Source organism: Pseudonaja textilis, chromosome 17 (assembly GCF_049901715.1).
Source record: "Pseudonaja textilis isolate UNSWEBS1 chromosome 17, rPseTex1.2, whole genome shotgun sequence".
In the NCBI taxonomy this organism is placed as follows: domain Eukaryota; kingdom Metazoa; phylum Chordata; class Lepidosauria; order Squamata; family Elapidae; genus Pseudonaja; species Pseudonaja textilis.
In genome coordinates, this window is record NC_142006.1 from 2265973 (window position 1) to 2280672 (window position 14700).

Sequence of the window (14700 nt, forward strand, 5' to 3'; positions counted from 1 at the left end):
GGAGGCAACTGGACTTTCTATTTTTTTTCTTTGAAGACGTTTTGCTTCTCATCTAAGAAGCTTCCTCAGTTTTGACAGGATGGTAGGGAATGGAAGGATTGATATTCCTTGCAGACAGCTGGTCATTTGCATCCTTTTAGAGGGTCGTTGAGGCCACTTGGAGGTTTATCTGTGTCCTCAGGGTCACCTGAGTGATGCTCCTGGTTCCTGTAGTCTGCCATTTTTTCCCTCTGGGAATCCGTTCCTCCTCCCACACCATTCAAAGGGGGACCATCCCAAATTGTACAGCTAAAAGTCTGTAGAGATTGTCCATCATCCAGGTCTGGGGCCAAGCAGTCCATCCCTTCATCCTTCCAGCATTTTTCTCCCACTTCAATTTAGATTCTTCCTCCGAAACAAAAGACTGAGAAAGCTGATTTATTGGTGTTCCAATCCTAGGACTATTTAAAACATTCCTAACCTCTTTGGGAGTGGCCTGCCCTTCCAGTTGTATCGCTATGTACTTTAATAAAAAGCGGTTTAACGAATATTCACGGGGCTTTCTCAAAGAGCCAAGATGGATAATTTTTGCAAAAGGGAAGAGCGGAGAAGAAATCATTAATCTTAACCAGGCTTCGTGGAGGCAAACCAATTTTAATAATGTTCATTAACTGCTCAAGATGGACTACTGTTTAGACTAGAGTATGGGCAAACCCCTAAACCGGATTTAATTGGAAAAAGATATTTCCATTCTCTTCTCTGGGTTAGGATTAGGAAGAGAATGGGAGAGGCTGGGTGGCCTTTTTTACTGGAAATCCAAAACCAGTAACAGATGAGTGTTGCTGTATGAGAACAACATTACATTCCCTTCATCCCCAGATCCAGAAGCAGCACTGAAGATCACAGCAAATTCTTCCAAATTTCTCCACCGGCTTCTGACCTTGAACGCCTACCATTTTCACAGTCGTCAAGAATTGGGCGCGGTTTGTGTGCCACCACCAAAAAGATCACAATAACAGAGTTGGAAGAGGCCTTGGAGGTCTTCTAGTCCACCCCACCTCCTTTGGCAGGAAAACCCTATAGCATTTTAGATAAATGACTGTCCAGTTTCTTCTTCAAAACCTCCAGTGTTCTCAATTGTTCTCGCTATCGGGAGATATCTCCTCAGTTCTAGGTTGCCTTTCTCCTTGCATAGTTTCCACCTGTTGCTTCCTGTTCTGCCTACAGGTGCTGTTCTGACCCGGGCTTCCCAAAATGTGTTCTACTCTATTCTACTCTACTACTGTTATCTATTTTACTCTTTTAACCTGTTCTGTGTTCTGTTCCTATCCCTATCCTATCCCATCCTATCCCATCCCATTCCATATATTCTATTCTGTTCTGTTCTGTTGTGTTCTGTTCCATTCCGTTCCAGTCCATTTCGATTTATCTTCTCTTCCCTTCCATTTATATATTTTTTCAAGTCAAGGCTGATGATCTTAGCAAATATGCATCCAGCATCATCTCATCGTAGACTTACTCAAAGCCTCTGACTCATTCATCTAACATAGGAAGAAGATTATGAAGGAATTCAAATGCCCACAGAATAGGGAATGATTCAGTGACTGCATTTATTTAGGACAAAGGCATATTAATAGGAAAGGAAGTCACCTTTTGCACCAGTAACCAGCCATTGGTTCCCCCCCGTGGAAACCGTACACAGCATGAATGAAATTCTCTCTCTTTCCAAGGGGAAGCAGGATAAGAGTCGAACAGAGGCTGTTGCTGAATATTCATTCCTCAATGAATAAAATGGAATCTCCCCTTACAGATAACAGACAACAGATAACCAGAATTGGAAAGGATCTTGTAGGTCAACTAGTCCAACCGGGAGACCTTACACCATTTCTGACCAATGGCAGTCCAGTCTCTTCTTGAAAGTCTCAACTGATGGCGCTCCCACAACTTCCAAAGGCAACTTCTGTTCCATGGGTTGATTGGTCTCAATGTCAGAAAATTCCTCCTTATTTCCAGGTTGAATCTCTCCTTGGTCAGTTTCCATCCATTCTTCCTTGTCTGGCCTTCAGATGCCTTGGAGAATAGCTTGACCCCCTCCTCGTCTCAAGGACAGCCCCTCAAATATCGGAAGACTGCTCTCCTGTCTCCCCTGGTCCTTCTTTTCCCTAGACTAGTCAGGCCCAGTTCCTGCAACCGTTCTTCATATGTTTGAGCGTCTAGTCCCCTCGTCATCCTGGTTGCTCTTCTCTGCACTTTTTCTAGAGTCCCAACCTCTTTTTTATAGTGAGGTGACCAAAACTGGTTGCAGGATTCTAGGTGTGGTCCTACTAAGGCTTTATAGAGTGGTATTAGTACATCCTGTGATCTTGATTGAATCCCTCTGTTAATGCAATTTAGGATTGCATTGACCGTTTGGGCTGCTGCCGCACACTGCTGGCTCCTATTTAGCTGGTTGTCCTTGGTGGGTTCTCCACCCTTCTTAGAAAAGTTGAGCGTTCTCTTCTCCCATGGAAATGAAAGGGAAATTATGCTGCGTTTTGCTCAGCAATCTGCAGAGGACGTCAATGCCTTCCCCGATTTTAACTTTCGTAGGAGCTTCAGGAGATGATCGGAAACTCAGAAGAACACTCCAGATGGTGACTTTCTGTGGTCTACAGTCAATGTTAGAACAGACTCCAGGAAGGAAATATAGTCCAATATTTGAGGGGCTGCCACAGAAAGGCGGAAGAAGGGAAGCTATTTTCCAAGGCACCCAAAGGCCAGACAAGGAACAATGGACGGAAACTAAACAAGGAGAGATTCAACCTGGAAATAAGGAGGAATTTTTCTGACAGTGAGAACAATCAACCAATGGAACAGGAATAGAATAGAATAGAATAGAATAGAATAGAATAGGCTTTCTTTATGCATAATTCAGCACTTGGATAACTGAATAATAATAATTAGAAAAAGAACGCAGACGTGATCTACTACACAATCAGACATCAATTCTGCCTTTGACCGTATCATTTATTAAACACCAGCCTTTGTAACGCTGATAATAACAGTAGCTTGGTAGGTGGTTCTGGTTTGTAAACTCATGTAATAAGGGTACATTCTCTTCAAATTTTGTCCTAAAGGCCGGACGAGAAGGCGCCCAACGATTCCCTGATGTGCCAAGATCTGATTAATTGGATTCAGATTAATTGCTGATTAATTTAGGCAGAGAGTTTACACTAATTGTCTCAGCTACTGCTTGAATGGAGCTTCATGTTGGAACTTGCAAGCAACCAAATTGAAAAGAGTCAGGTTTTGTGGAGGAGGTGGTCAGCGAAAGATAATCGGTTCTTCGGGTCATAGTATTGAGAATATATAGAATAGAATAGAATAGAATAGAATAGAATAGAATAGAATAGAATAGAATAGAATAACAGAATTAGAAGGGACCTTGGAGGTCTTCTAGTCCAACCCCCTGCTTAGGCAGGAAACCTTCAGAGGTCATGTGAGCTTCCTCCCTGGAGGCTTTCAAGAAGAGACTGGACTGCCATCTGTCAGAAATGGTGTAGGGTCTCCTGCTTGGATGGTGGGTTGGACCAGATGACCTACATGGTCCCTTCCAACTCTGTTAATCTAATCCAGGAGTCGGCAACCTGCGTCTCTGGAGCCACATGTGGCTCTTTCGGCTCCCTGTCTACTGATCCCACCAATGTCTGGCCCCTCCCCTCTCCATCACTCCTCACCTGGCCTGGGAAGGTAAGGGTAATGGCGGGGGTGGGTGGGGGGTGGAGACTCACTCCCTATTCCAGAGCAGGTGGTGACCGGTTGTTAAATTATTGGCTCCCGTTGTGTTTTCCTTTCTGTGGGAAAACAGGTCCAAATGGCTCTTGGAGTGTGTAAAGTTGCAGAGCCCTGATCTAATCGAACTGAATAGAATCTAATAAGGATAGAAAGCAGAAAAATAGTCATTACTCAAGAGTTGTGTGTTGTCAGTCGTGGGAACGCCTGCACTGCTGAACTGTGACGTGTAACTTGTGTTCATGCATTGAACACAATCCCCAAATGAAGACAGTCATTACGAATGGGGAAGGAAAGACTTCCTGTATGTTTAGACGGGTGGGTTTGGGACCAGGAGGCTCAGTTTTAGAAATAAATTTATTTGATGCAAAAATCCAGCTTCATGGAATCAGGGCCCGTAACGAAGCCTTCTCCCCTCCCCTCGTGAGAAGATTGAATATTCTATAGTATTGACTTGCATCCAAATGGCGCTGCGATCAATGTTAATCATTCATTAAAGTCACTGATAGTTGGGAGTACCTCGCTCCTTTCCCTAACTGTACAGATTCAAAGAAACTAGCACAAAAGCAGTCTGGATGGCACTGACTGGCCAACCCTAAATGCCTATGGAGACCTTCAGTCCTCCAGCTCACATTTGTCCCAAACGTGCTTTTTTAAGAGGCAGCCTGGACTTCCTGGTTTTTGTTTGAAGACATTTGTGTCTTCAAGGCCACTCTTTTGAAGGCCACAAATTCCATATTTTGGACAGAGAGGATGGCTGGTTTGAAAGAGGGGTGAAAGAGGCCGTCTATGTCAAAATAGAATCCCTCTGTTAATACAATTTAGGATTGCATTAGCTTTTTTGGCTGCCACCACACACTGCTGACTCATATGTAGCTGGTTGTCCACTAAGACTCCAAGATCCCTCTCCCAGTTCCTGCTATTGAGCCTGGTTTCACCCAGTCTATATGTGTCCTTTGGGTTTTTCCTGCCTAAGTGTAGGACTTTACGTTTCTCTACATTGAATTTCATTTTATTAGATATGGCCCAGTGTTCTAGTCTGTCAAGATCCATCTGGATCTTGAGCCTATCTTCTTGGGTGTTAGCTATTCCTGCCAGCTTAGTATCATCTGCAAATTTGGTAAGTTCCCCTTCTATTCCCTCGTCTAAGTCATTCATTAAGGTATTGAAGAGTCCTGGGCCTAAGACAGGACCTTGTGGCACCCCACTGCTTACTTCCCTCCATGTAGACTTAGACCCATTAAGGACTACTCGTTGAGTACGGTTTGCCAGCCAGTTATGAGTCCATGTAGTGGTGGAGCTATCTATTCCACTTTTTTCTAGCTTACTAAGAAGTAGGTTGTGGTCTACTTTGTCGAATGCTTTGCTGAAATCTAAATATATTTGTCCACAGTATTTTGCTGGTCTACTAATTTAGTCACTGTGTCGAAGAATGAAATAAGATTGCTTTGGCATGATCTGTTCTTAACAAACCCGTGCTGACTGCTAGTTATTACTTTACTTGTTTCTAGATGTTTCTTGATTCTAGACCTAGAAAACCTTGAATTACGCCATCTTCGGTCTGATCTAAGAATGGTATATAAAATCATACATTGCAATGTCCTACCTGTCAATGAATACTTCAGCTTCAACCATAACAACACAAGAGCACACCATAGATACAAACTCAAGGTTAATCGCACCAAGCTTGATTGCAGGAAATACAACTTCAGCAACAGAGTGGTCAATGTCTGGAATACTCTACCTGACTCTGGGGTTTCTTCCACAAACCCCAAAAACTTTAACCTTAGACTGTCTACTATTGACCTCACCCCTTTCCTAAGAGGTCTGTAGGGAGTGTGCATAAGTGCACCAACGTGCCTACCGTCCCTGTCCTATTGTTTCTTTTATTTTTCTTATATGTACCCATTTCATGTATTCATAACTATGTATATACTTACACCTATTTTCTTGTAAGCGATTGACAAATCAAATAAATAAATAAATGTTGGCAGATCTGTTTTTTTATTATCTTTTCCAGTATCTTCCCTGGTATTGATGTTAGGCTGATTGGTCTATAGTTTCCTGGGTCTGTTTTTTTTCTTCCTTTTTTGAAGATGGGAACCACATCAGCTCTTTTCCAGTCCTCTGGTAGTTCCCCGGTGCTCCAGGATTTTTGAAAGATATGGTGCAGTGGTTCTTAGATGACCTCTGCCAGCTCATTTAAAACTCCGGGATGCAATCCATCAGGCCCCGGTGACTTGTTTTCATCAAGATCAGACAGGTGTTCTCTTACAATTTTTTTGCTTATTTAAACTTTTATTTCTGGTCTGTCTTTTACAGTTATGATTTTGGTAGGTTGAGCTATAGTTTCTTTTTGCGTGAAGACGGATGCAAAGAATGAGTTAAGCAGTTCTGCTTTCTCTCTGTTGCCTGTTACTTCCTTGCCATCTTCTCTCTTTAGTGGACTGACTGTTTCCTTGATTTTTTTTCTTGTTACTTATATGTTGGAAGAAACTATTTTTATTATCTTTGACTTTTGTTGCAAGTCTTTGTTCGTTCTGAGCCTCTGCTATCCTGACTTCGTCTTTGCAGATTCTGGCTATCTGCTGATATTCTGCCTTAGTTGTATGTCCTTCTTTCCATTTTTGGTACTGAAGGCTCAGATCTCTCTCTCTCTCTCTCTCTCTCTGCAGCTGATTAGAAAGCAAGCCTGACACCAAAAGAGAAGCCACAAAGAGAGAGAGCTGCAGATGGGTCATTGATCTCCACCGACTGGATTATCTGTTATGATCTTGATATCTCTCCTGCAAAACGCCCATCATAGACCAGAGATGCTTCTCCTTGACCAACTAAAAATGGCACGGATTATCCGGAAGCCTTTGAAGAGAGGTCTGTGAGGACAGGGCATGTGAACAGAAGAGGCCTAACTCGTTATGGTCCTGTATGGCTGCCTGAAAACACTTCAACACACACACACCCCGATACAAACACACACACCCATGGAGACCGAGGTCTTGCTGAGCAAACGCTTTGGATAGGTGGTAACTCAACGCGCCGGGTAAAATGAATGAATCCCAAGCTGGAAAACCAGTGTGACACACTCTTGAATAATAACAACACTCAGTTGTGATTTGTCAGCCTCCAAGATATTTTAGATTCCAGGAAACAAAGAGGATGACTCCACTATCTGGTCATTTGGAAGCATTTCCCGCCTTCTCAGTCAGAACGGGTGAATGAACGTGATGTCAGAGCTCCTAGGCATTTCGTTCGAAGTATCCTGACAAACCCAGGGGTGGGATTCAAATTTCTTAACAACCGGTTCTGTGGGCGTGGCCTCATTTGTGGGTGTGGCTTGATGGTCATGTGACTGGGTGGGTGTGGCCTGCTGACTGGGGGATGACTTGGTGGTCATGTGACTGGGTAGGTGTGGCTTGTACATAAGTATTGTAAATATTTATGTAAATATTATAAATATTTATATAAATATTGTAAAATATATATATATATATATATATATACATACATATACATATACATATACATATACATATACATATACATATACATATACATATACATATGGTATTCAGCTTTGTTCGGGTATTTTCCACGTTATTGTAGTTGTGCTTTTAAAGTTGTAGCAACATTTCGGCAGAATCTCATCTGCCATCATCAGGCTTCTGGTGTGCAGCCTGATGATGGCAGATGAGATTCTGCCAAACGTTGCTACAACTTTAAAAGCACAACTACAATGACGTGGGAAAATACCTGAACAAAGCTGAATACCATACATGTAATACCACGAAACCTTAAGAAAACACACACACACACACATATATAATACAATATTTGTATTATAATATAATACATTGTATTATATTATACAATTATAATATAACTGTGATTATAATATAATATAATATTATTATATTATAATATAATTGTATTATATTATAATACATTGTATAATACAATACACTAGCGCTATTGCTATTTGAGGGGCTGCCCTAAAGAAAAGGGAGTCAAATTTTTCTCCAAGGCACCAGAAGGCCAGACAAGAAACAACGGATGGAAACTGATCAAGGAGAGAAGCAACCTGGAATGAAGGAGAAACTGGACAGCCATCTGTCTGAAGTGGAATGGAGTGTCCTGCTTGAGCAGGGGGTTGGACTAGAAGACCTTCAGGGTCCCTTCCACCTACGTTATTCTGTTAATCAACCAGTGGAACGGCTTGCCACTAGAAGTTGTAGATGCTCCATCAGTGGAAGTTTTGAAGAAGAGACTGTGGACGGCCACTTGTCTGAGATGGCATAGGGTCTCCTGTTTGAGCAGGGGGGTGGACTAGAAGACCTCTGAGCTCCCTTCCATCTCTATTCTGATGGATGGATGGATTGGAAAGATTTGATGCCCCTTGAATTAATTCTGAAACCGGGGGCCTTCCACTGCCTGCCCTCAGTCAAGCCACCTTCTTACGGAGGCTGCGTCTCTCCTGCAGAGTTGCCCCCATCAATGTATAATGCAAGACCCCTGAATAATTAAAGCCCTGAAAAGCTAGGAAGGCTTTCAGAGAGCTCAACTACTTGGCAAGCAACAGCCTCTGCCCTCCAGCCCGTGCCAACCTGTAGCGTTTTCCCCCAAGGCTCTTGGGGTTGAAGCCTCCAAGATGCCAAGCAACGTCTCCCGCTAAGACAAGAAAACAAGATCTACGTTCCCTTGGGTTGTCCGTCAAGAAGGGAGTAGACAAGAAAGGATGGATGGAAACTAGACGGCTGCCCAGTCTCTTCTTAAAAAACCTCCAGTGATGGAGCTCTTACAACTTCTAGTGGCAAGCGGTTCCACTGGTTAATAGTTCTCACGGTTAGGAAGTTTCTCCTTCATTCCAGGTTGCTTCTTTCCTTGATTATCCCCAAAGTGCTTTTTCAAGAGGCAACTGGACTGTCTCGTTTTTCTTTGAAGATGTTTCACTTTCTTCTAAGAAGCTTCTTCCGCTCTTCTTCTGCTGTTCCACTGGTTAGTCGTCCTCACGGTTAGGAAGTTTCCCTTGAATTCCAGGTGTTTCTTGAAGGCTCCTGCTCTTGCAGAGGGTTCGACTACAAGACCTCCAATGTCTCTTCCACGTCTGTTATTCCGAGGCCAGCCTGCTGAGAAGCCCTCTGGGCGCCTGACAACCTGGCCCATCTCTCCGCTTGATGTTGTTGTGCCAACTTTGGTTCTGCCTGCACCGTTGACTTTGCCAAGGCACTCCTCCAACTAAAACCTATTTAGGGCATGCTACTCCCAACCTCAGCTTGCACCGAGACCTTGCACACAGAGAAAAGTGTGTGTGGGGGAGAGAGAGAGAAAGAGAGGGAGAGACTACAGAGAGAAAGGGAGGGAGGGAAGGAGGGAGAGAAAGAGAGAGAGACACACACACACAAAAGAGAGAGAGAAGAGAGAGAGAGAGACAAAAGAGAAAGAGAGAGAGAAAGAGAGAGGGGGAGTGAGAGACAAAGAGAGAGAGAGAGAGAGAGTAACAAAAGAGAAAAAGAGAGAGGGAGGGAGGGAGAGAAAGAGAGAGAGAGGGAAACAAAAGAGAGATAAGAGAGAGAGAGAGAAAGAGAGCAAGAAAGAGAGAGACAAAAGAGAAGGGAGAGAAAAGAAAGAAAGAAAGAAAGAGAGAGGGAGAGAAAGAGAGAGAGAGAGAAAGAGAGGGAGAGACTAAAGAGAGGGAGGGAGGGAAGGAGGGAGAGAAAGAGAGAGAGACACACACACAAAAGAGAGAGAGAAGAGAGAGAGAGACAAAAAGAAAGAGAGAGAGAAATAGAGAGGGGGAAGTGAGAGACAAAAGATAGAGAGAGAGAGAGAAAGAGAGAGTAACAAAAGAGAAAAAGAGAGAGGGAGGGAGGGAGAGAAAGAGAGAGAGAAGGAAACAAAAGAGAGATAAGAGAGAGAGAGAGAGCAAGAGAGCAAGAAAGAGAGAGACAAAAGAGAAGGGAGAGAAAGAAAGAAAGAGGGAGGGAGGGAGAGAAAGAGAGAGAGAGAAAGAGAAAGGGGGGAGGGAGAGTCATGACGCACAAACTTTAACTCATGACGGACAAACTTGTTGCTTTTTTTCTTTGATCAATGGCCTCCCCTGTTCTTCTAAACTCAGTAAATAAATACACCTTGGCAAATAATCTCTTTGAGCTCATTTTCTCTGTCTCGTGTCAAGGAGGCTGCTTCGATTTCTTGATCACAGCTTTCTTTATGTATAATTCAACACTTGGATAACTGAAGAATAATAATAATTAGAAAAAGAACGCAGACGTGATCTACTACACAATCAGACATCAATTCTGCCTTTGACCGTACCATTTATTAAACACCAGCCTTTGTAACGCTGATAATAACAGTAGCTTGGTAGGCGGTTCTGGTTTGTAAACTCATGTGATGAGGGCACATTCTCTTGAAATTTTTGTCCTAACGGCCGGACGAGAAGGCGCCCAACGATTCCCTGATGTGCCAAGATTTGATTAATTGGATTCAGATTAATTGCTGATTAATTTAGGCAGAGAGTTTACACTAATTGTCTCAGCTACTGCTTGAATGGAGCTTCATGTTGGAACTTGCAAGCAACCAAATTGAAAAGAGTCAGGTTTGGAGGAGGTGGTCAACGACTGATAATCGTTTCTTCGGGTCGTAGTATTGGGAATATATATGAAAACGCAAATTGTTTAAAGAGGGATTCATAGCAGTAACTGTGAGAGGGATCTTGGAGCCCTGGTGGACAAGCAACTAGATAGGAGCCAGCAATGTGCAGCGGTAGCCAATAAAGTCAATGCAATCCTAAATTGCATTAACAAATCAAGATCATGTGAAATCACTGCTCTATAGTAAGGCCACACCTTGAGTACTGCGTCCAGTTTTGGGCACCACCACACTATAAAAAAGAGGTTGAGACTCTAGAAAAAGTGCAGAGAAGAGCAACCAGGATGATGAGGGGACTGGAGGCTCAAACAGACGATGAACGGTTGCAGGACGTCTATCCTGTCTGCAGAAGAACAACCCCAAGAGAAAGTACGAGATGATAAGAGAAGACATGACATCGTCCAGAGGTGGGTATTCAGCCAGTTCTGACCAGTTCTGGAGAACCGGTAGCGGAAATGTTGAGTAGTTCAGAGAACCGGCCAATCCCACCTCTGAGTGGCCCTTCCAACCCCATCTCTTCTCCGCCTCCCATCGAGTCCCAGCTGATCGGCTGGGTCTCCTTTGGTTGCCCTGCACAGGAGAACGGAGCTGGAAAGCAGATTAATGGGGTGGGGAGGGAAGGGGGATTTTGCAGTCACCTTCCACACCCATGATTAACCCCTGGAATGAAAGTTGCCCCCCAAAGTTGTGGGTGCTCCATCACTGGAGGTTTTCAAGAAGAGACTGGACAGCCATTTGTCTAGAGGACTAGAAGATCTCTTCCAACTCTTATTATTCTATTATTCTGTTTTATGGGTGGGGTGAAACGCATTAAAGAACTTTAAGTAGCACCTTGAAACTTTTAATTCCCCCATCCACCCCCATGTCCAACTGTGACTGATTCTCAAGAGGCTGCCTGGGCAAGTCCCCTGCAGTTTTTCCCCACCGCGAGTTTTTTCCGAAGAGGTTTGCCTCCTTCTTAGGGCTGGGGAAAGGAGTGGCCCAAGATCACGCAGCTTAGCTTCGTACCTAGGGCAGAACTAGAATCCACCGTCTCCCCGTTTTTAGCCTGGTGCCTCCACCACGACACCAAAATATCTTAGTAAATACTGTATATCTTAATAAACGCATTCCAGTAGATACCTTTTGCCAAAGTGCCTGGCTACCCACCATACTGGGGGATAGCAGGTTTCTTTTGTTGTGAACCCCAAAGAAACCCAAGTAAAATGTGAAAATGTTGGCACTGCCACTGTGGCTCCTTTGTTAATTACTTTAATTTAATAGAAATCCAGAAGGTGCTATATTTTCTTAGCTTGCTACATCTTAAAATTTGCTGGCCCACCGAGTAAGGGCGATTATGGCTTATGCATGACCGCTTGCTGCCCTCTGCTGACCAAACACTAAAATAACAGCAGGAGTGGAACACCTCAAGCATTCATTTATAAAATAAAAGTTATTGCAACGGCCTCATGTAACAGAGTTGGACGGGGCTTTGGAGGCCTTCTAGTCCAACCCCTTGCTTAAGCCGGAAGCCCTATAACATTTCAAATAAATTGGTGGACAGTAGGTCTAAATCCAATTCCCAAGGGAGGTAACGTCAAGAAGAAAGAGAGTTTGAAGGAATAAAACGGATAACTAAAAGTCACTAGAGAAGACTAAGAAAAGAGAGTTGGGTAATGGGCACTTAGCAATAGCCTTTAAGACTTATATACTGCTCCACAGTGCTTTCACAGCCCTCTCTAAGCGGTTTACAGAGTCAGCAGTTTCACCCAACATTCTGGGTCCTCATCTTATTGACCTCAGAAGGACAGAAGCTGAGTCAACCTTGAGCCAGTGAGGATTGAACTACTGGCAGTCAGCAGAATTAGCCTGCAATGCTGCATTCTAACCATTGTGCCACCATGGCAGATGATAGATAGATAGATAGATAAACAGATAGGTAGGTAGGTAGGTAGGTAGATAGATAGATAGATAGATAGATAGATAGATAGATAGATAGATAGATAGATAGATAGATAGATAGATAGATAGATAGATAGATAGATAGATAGATAGATAGATAGATAGATAGATAGATAAGTAGGTAGGTAGGTAGATATAGCACTAGACTTCTATACTGCTTCACAGACCTCTCTAAGTGGTTTACAGATTCAGCCCCCAATAATCTGGGTCCTCATTTTATCGACCTCAGAAGGATGGAAGGATGAGTCAACCTTGAGCTGGTGAGAATTGAACTGCTGGCAGTGGGCAGAATTAGCCTGCAATACTGCATTCTTACCACTGCTGATAGATAGATAGATAGATAGATAGATAGATAGATAGATAGATAGATAGATAGATAGATATAGATAGATAGATAGATACTGTAGATAGCTAGATGCCAGACAGACAGACAGACAGACAGACAGACAGACAGACAGACAGATAGATAGATACTGTAGATAGCTAGATGATAGACAGACAGACAGACAGATAGATAGATACTGTAGATAGATGATAGACAGATAGCTAGCTAGCTAGATACTATAGATAGATAGATGATGATAGATAGATCGATAGATGATTGTTAAATAGATAGATAGATACTGTAAATAGATAAATGATAGACAGACAGATAGATAGATAATGGATAGATACTATAAGATAGATGATAGACAGATAGATAGACAGACAGATGATAGATAGATAGATAGATAGATAGATAGATAGATAGATAGATAGATAGATAGATAGATAGATAGATAGATAGATAGATGATAGACAGACAGACAGACAGACAGACAGATAGATAGATGATAGATAGATAGCAATGAATCAACCTTGAGCTGATGACAATTGAACTGCTGGCAGTCGGCCAAACGAGCCTGCATCATTTCAGTGGGGACGACTCAGGATGCACTTACACAACATCAACACTGCACACGCAGACAACATCTTCCCCCTCTGAGCCCTTTACTATTGTGCTTTGAGGTGCTCCAATTGGACTAAGCTGGCTAACTCACCCTACAGTTAGGGGGGGGGTCTGGTGGGCTGGGTACCCAATGGGGATAGTGCCAGTAGCCCCCTTTATTCTCCCCCACCTCTGTCTGAAAAACCACCCTTGTCTCCGCAGCAGGATTAAAGCAGCCTGACCGTTAATGCTCTAATAAGAAGAGCAGATGGCTCGACCTGCACGAGGCTTATTCCAGGTAAACCTCAGTGCAGGGCCAGGAGCCCCAAACTTACTTTGTCAAGTGAGAAACTCGTTACCGGTAACAGAGTTTTGCTTCGCTTTACGGCTTTCCTGGCCACTTTTGCTAAGCCCATCGCTGCAGTTGTTACAATTAGCAACGTGGTTGTTAATCTGTGCTTCTTGTCCGAAGGTCACAAAACGTGATCCCCAGGACTCCGGGACACTGCAACGGTCATACGTGTGAGTCAAATTGTCAGGCATCCAAACGTAAATCACGGGACTGTGCAACAGTCGTTAAGTGTGAAAAGCGGTCCCAAGTCGCTTTTTTTTCGGTGCTTGTTGTAACTTCGGATGGTCGCAGAGGTGGGTATTCAGCCGGTTCTGACCGGTTCTCAAGAACCGGTAGTGGAAATTTTGAGTAGTCCGGAGAACCGGCCAATCCCGTCTCTGACTGGCCCTGCCAACCCCATCTCTTCTCTGCCTCCCATTGAGTCCCCGCTGAGTGGCTGGGTCTTCTTTGGTTGCCCTACATAGGAGAACGGAGCTGGAAAGCAGGTTAGGGGGGTCGGGGGGAGGGAATGGAGATTTTACACTAACCTTCCCCTGCCAAGCCCACCAAGCCATGCCCACAGAACTGGTAGTAAATTTTTTTGAAACCCACCACTGTTGTAACTCAAGGACTACAACACTGCTACCACTGCAGCATTTTCAGGTTTTTCCCTGAACGAGTGGGTCAATGATTTAAAAAGAGCTATTTTTCCAGAAGACTGCAAAGAAACTTGACTTATTTGCTTGCAGTCAGCCAACTCTCAAAGTCCAAATTTTGCAGGTAACCAAGAATTGTCACGTCAATCACTAGAGTGATTTTTTTTTTTTTTTGTAAAGCTGGCACTAAATTTAGCCTAGAGTTAAAAGTCCCCAAAGACCATCCATCTCTGAAAAATCTATCCCCAAGATTTGGCTCATTGGTTTTTCTGCAACAAAGAAAGAATGTTTGAGCCTGCTATAAGAGCTTAAAGGCAGCCTACCTGTTTGGAGTGGCAGATCATATATATATATATGATCTGCCACTCCAAACAGGTATATATAGATATAGATATAGATATAGATATAGACAGACAGACAGACAGACAGAGAGAGAGAGAGAGAGA